At 34.5% G+C, this 5,610-nt stretch overlaps 1 non-coding gene across 1 annotated transcript; it reads left to right on the top strand.

Moving 5' to 3' along the window:
* Positions 1-3,329: 3,329 nt before the first annotated feature.
* On the top strand, positions 3,330-3,436 carry LOC141519818 (U6 spliceosomal RNA). Its single transcript, XR_012477453.1, has one exon. It is a non-coding gene; the product is annotated as a U6 spliceosomal RNA (small nuclear RNA).
* Positions 3,437-5,610: the final 2,174 nt, after the last annotated feature.

Here is a 5,610-nt window from a genome sequence, read left to right on the forward strand (position 1 = left end):
ATCCCAGACAGCATAATTTTAATTAGCATGAATCTCAGAACTAGAACTCATCTTTAAGAGGGGAAAAAAAGGAGGAGGAAGGAAGGGAGGAAGGAAGGAAAGAAGGAAGTAAGAAGAAGAAAAAGAAAGAAGAAAGAAAGAAAGGGGAGGGAGTAGGGAGGGAAGGATGTAAGGAAAAAATGTATTAATCACTTACTATATTCCAGATATTGTATTAATTGATTTGCAAATATTTCACTGGATCCTCAAAACAATTCTGGGAGATGGGTACTGTCATTATCCCCATTTTACATGTGAGGACACTGAGGCAGTCAGTGGTTAAATGACTTGTTTAGGGTCACACAATTAAAAAGTGTGTGAAATTAAGTTTGAACTCAGGTCTTCAACAAAGTTTGGTGGTTCATCCATTAAGACACATAACAGCAATTAAAATCTCTGACAGCTCTAAACCTATAATCCTAGATGAGGTTCCATACAGCTGCTGACTGGCCCTATTTGAAAGGGCCAGCTTGACTCAAAAGACAGCAAATTGAATGAAACTTATTTGTTCTGGAGCTACAAAAACAAGATTTGTTGTTCAAACATTTTTCAATTATTTCTATCTCTTTGTGACTCAAATGCAGTTTTCTTGATAAAGATAAGAGTGGTTTGCCACTCTCCAGCTCATTTCACACATGAGGAAACTGAGGAAAAGAAGATAAAGTGACTTGCCCAGAATCACACAGCTAATAAGGGTCTGATGTAAGATTTGAATTCAGGAAGAAAAGTCTTCCTGATTCCAAGTCTGGAACTCTATTCACCTGCAACACAAAAACAAAATAAAATAGAAAAAAATTAGAAATGCCAACATGAAATCCACTGGAAATTAAGCCAGTGCACAAAGACAATTACACGTCCTACAGATATGACTTTTTTTCAAAATGCACCAAAGCCACATCACAATAAGATGGGAAACACAAATTAATAGTTTCATACTGCTTTTTTGTCACAGTACCTTCAGCTCCAAGTCACACAATAATAAGATTGCACACCAATTGGTGCAAAGCAATGGAAAAAATAAATGTCACCCTTCCTATCAAATGCTAGATAAAATTAAATATAATATAAAATTGTGGATCTATTGAAATCTGAAGAATTGAAAGTTGACCTTGAGAACACTAAAAATCTTCTCTTAATGAAAATTACAGAAATTTAAGGAATGAAAGAAGATAGGAAAAAAGTAGAATTTTAAATGACTTTGTTTTATTTAATATATAATTTATTCACTTTAATTTTATTTTCTTTTTAAATATTTTATTCTATATTTCCCCTTCCCTCTCACATCTTCTCAACTTATTAAAAAGGCAAGTAATAGTATAACAATTATACATGTGAAATCTTGCAAAAAATTTCCATATTTAGTCATTTTTTTAAGAGAAAAAAATGAGAAAGTGAGAAAAGTATTCTTCAATTTGTACTCGGAGTTCATCAATGCTTTCTCCAGAAGTGGACAACAGTATTTTTTATCATGAGTCCTTTGGAATTTTCTTGGTTCATTATACTGATCAGAGTAGTTACATCTTTCACTAATAATCTTGCTCTTATTATACACAATAATCTCCTGGCTCTTCTCACTTCTTTTTGTATAAGTTTGTGTAGGTTTTGTCATGTTGTGTTTCTTTTCTGAAACTATCCCCTTCATTATGTCTTAGAGTACTATTGTATTCCATATTACAAAACTAGTTCAACCTTTTCTTAATCGATGAGCATTCCTTCTGTGTTCAATTCTTTGCTACCAAAAAAGAGCTTAGTGTGTGTGTTTGTGTGTGTGTGTGTGTGTGTGTGTGTGTGTGTTCCTTTTTCTTTATGTTCCATTTCTTTAGGATACAGAGCTATTGGTGTATTATTTGGTCAAAAGGTATGCAGAGCTTTATAGCCTATTTGTCATAGTTCTAAATTGTTTCCCCCTGAATCAACAGAACAGTTCACAATAAACTTTATTAATAATTAAATCTATTTTTCTTCATCCCTTCTTGGATTGTCATTTCTGATAGGTGTGAGGTAGTAGCAGAGTTGTTTAATTTGCAATGCTCTAATTAATAGTGATTTAAAATATTCTTCATATGTTTATAAATAATTTGATTTGTTCTTTTTAAGACTGGCTTACCTTGACCATTAATTGGGGAGGGACAGCTATTCTTATCAATTTGAGTGAAATGCCTGTATATTTGAGAATGAGTTCTTTATTAGAGAAATTTGCTGCAAAAATTTAAAATGTTTCTTCATCCTTGGAATGAGGGAAGGTGAGGGGGAATGAGGGGAACCTTCACTCTTATCAGAAATGGCTCAGAGAGGAAACAGCATACACACTCAATAGGGTATAGACATCTGGAGTGAGGATGAGAGGAGGAAGACAGGGAAGACGGGAAATGTGGGTGATGGAGGAGAGGGTAGATCATGGGAGATAATAGTCAGATATAATGCATTATCCTTTTTTTTTTACTTTTAGCAAAGTACTGGGATTGGGTGGCTTGTCTGGGACCTCAGGGCCAGGTTCTTGTTGGGTCTCTGGGGTGGTATGTGGGCTTGGAGGCCTCTTGGCCCCAGTGCTGGTGCTTTGGCCACTGCGCCACTCAGCTGCCATTCAGCACATTTTTGAAGAAGGACAAGGTGAAGGGAGAAAGAGAATATAGTATATGGTAGTGGGGAGGAATGGATGGAGGGAGTTAGAGTCAGCAGCAGCAACTGTGGAAAAGTATGGAGGTGACTTCTGTGATGGACTTATGGTGAAGAATGTGATCCACCAGAGGCAGAGCTGATGGTATCAGAACACAGACTGAAACACATTTTCTTCTCTTTCTTTTACTTTATTTCTCGTGAGGTTCTATATTTTTGTAGGGGAGGGGTGTTATGTTTGCTCTTAAGAATATTTTAGCATTGTATAAAGAATTGTGGAGTCACATTCAACTTGGATCAATATATACCATGGAAACAATGTAAAGATTAGAACTGCTTTCTGTTGGGGGGGGAAGCAAGATTTGGGGAAAGGTTGTGGAATTCAAAATAAATAAATAAGAATAAAAAAAATTTCTTCATCTCTGCAGTACGATTTAGGGGGAAAAAAGGTAGTTTCTTTGATTGTCTTTTTTAATTAGGTCTGCTTTTGCTTTGTCTGAGATCAAGATTGCTTCCCTTGAATTTTTATTTCAGTTAAAGTATAATGAATTCTGCTCTAGCCCTTTAGTTTAAATCTATGCATATCTCTGCTTTAACTGAGTCTCTTGTAAACGTTTTTTAATTCTGAGTTTTAATCCATTTCATTATCTGCTTCTGTTTTAAGAGTATATCCCATGCTCACTTTGGCAGCACATATACTAAAATTGGAATGATGCAGAGAAGATTAGCATGGCCCCTGTGCAAGGATGACAAGCAAATTCGTGAAGCATTCCATATTTAAAAAAAAAGAGTATATCCCATTTCCATTTCCAGTTTTAATTATAAACTGTGCACTTCCCTCCATCCTTCTGTTTCTCTCTCTCTCTCTCTCTCTCTCTCTCTGGTGTTTGTGTATACACTCCTTCTAACTGCCCTAATAACAAGGAAGTTCTTATAAGTTCCAATTAATACCTTTCCAAGTAGTAATAATAGTTTAACAATATTAAGTTCCATATATTTCCCTTTCCTGTTTACTTTCTTAGGCTTCTTTTGAATTTTGTTTGAATTTGCAGTTTATATTCAGTTCTGCATTTTTTCATCATGAAAATCTTCCATTTCATTAAATATTTACTTTTTCTCCAAAGGATTGCACTTAGTTTTGTTAGGTTGGTTATTCTTGATAGTAGTCACAATTCCTTTTCCTTCCAGAATATGATATCTCAAACCCTCCAGTCATTGACATGGAAGCAGCTAAATCTTGTGTGATTCTGTGGCTTCACAATATATGAATTGTTTCTTTCTAGTTACTAAAGGTATTTTCTCTCTGACTTTTGGGGATCTGAAATTCAGCTTTATTGCAGTTTATATTTAGGAATCTTTTTCAGATCTGATTGATGAATTCTTTTAATTTCTATTTTACCCTCTGGTCTAAAATTTTAGGACAGTTTTTCTTCACAATATGTTTTCAATATAATGTCCAGGCTCTTTTTTTAACAGAACTTTCAGGCAGTCAAATAATTTTTAAGTTAGTGCTCTCAAATCTATTTTACAAGTTATTTTGCCAATGAGATATTTCACATTTTCTTCCATTTTTTCATTCTTTTCATTGTCTTATTATTTTTGAAGTATTATAAAGTCATTAGTTTCCACTTACCCAATTCTAATTTTTAAAGAAACATTTTTTTCAAGTAATTTTTATACTTGGTTTTCTATTTGGTTAATTTTGCTTCTTAAGTGAATTTCTTCAGTGAATTTTTGTGCCTCTTTTACCTTTTGACCAGTTCTGGTTTTTAGAGTGATATTTTTTCTGTATTTTGGGGACTCTTTTATTAAGCTTGTTAATTCTGTTTTCATAATGTTCTTTAAAAAAAAAACAATGGGGTTAAATGACCTGCCCAAGGTCACACAGTTAGGCACAGTTAGGCCAGATTCAGACTCAGGTCCTCCTGACTCCAGGGCTGGTGCTCTATCTACTGCTGCCCCCTGGTCTTTTCATAATTTTCTTGCATTATTCTCATTCATTTCTCCACTCTAATACTTCTCTTTTTGACTTTTCTAAGAAATCTTGTTGAGTTTGAGTCCAATTAGAGTTATTTTTTGAAACTTTTAAAACTTTTTTTACATTGTTGTCTTCTGAGTTTTGCTCTTGGTCTTAACCTGCTATGATAGTAGCTTTTTATGATTGAATTTGCTGTTGCTGCTGCTGGCTCATTTTTCAAATCTATATTTTTTTCCTTTAAATGTGATGATAAAATTAGGCTCTACTCACTTCAGTGTGGGAAGTCAAATTTTCAAGCTTCAGAATTTGTCATACTGCTGTATAGAGAGTTATTTCTTGGGACCTAAACATTTTTATTGATTCCAAAGTATTGTAATCCTGAAAGAGTTGCAGTCATTGCTCTCCTGGTCTGAGCTTTGGTCTTTACCAAGGAAAGATCCCTGGTCCTCTGCAGTTGCAAGTGCTAGTATTCCTCTTTGCTTTGGTATTATGACCAGGACCTCTGTTCTCTCATCTACCAGAGCTCCTCTAAGCCCTGTAAGTAGTAGCTGACAGTCAGTACCAGATGAATCCAGTGCAAATAAAGGGTCTTTTGTAATCTTTTTCTGACCATTTGTCTAATGCCTTTACCGTCTCTGGGTTGAAAGTTCTCAAAATTGCTGCTACTACTGTGGTCACCTGGGTAGACTTCAGACAGACTTCTATCCTGGTGCCACAGACAAATGCAAATTCAATGCAAAAATTATAAAATGTTAATTTAATGAATAATAGAACAATTATGTCAAAGAAAGTGTCAGACTTGGCTACAAAAAGGGGCAAATGGCACAGTCAAATGAAAATTATTTTATTCAAACTTTTGAGCACTTCATGATAGCATATGTTACTAGAAATTCATGTTGCCGTCATTCTCTCAGAATAAACTAGACTCCCCCTTTCTTAATTGAAGGAATTATGTATTTCTTCCTATTATTGAAAAT

Source organism: Macrotis lagotis, chromosome 3 (assembly GCF_037893015.1).
Source record: "Macrotis lagotis isolate mMagLag1 chromosome 3, bilby.v1.9.chrom.fasta, whole genome shotgun sequence".
Taxonomy (NCBI): Eukaryota; Metazoa; Chordata; class Mammalia; order Peramelemorphia; family Peramelidae; genus Macrotis; species Macrotis lagotis.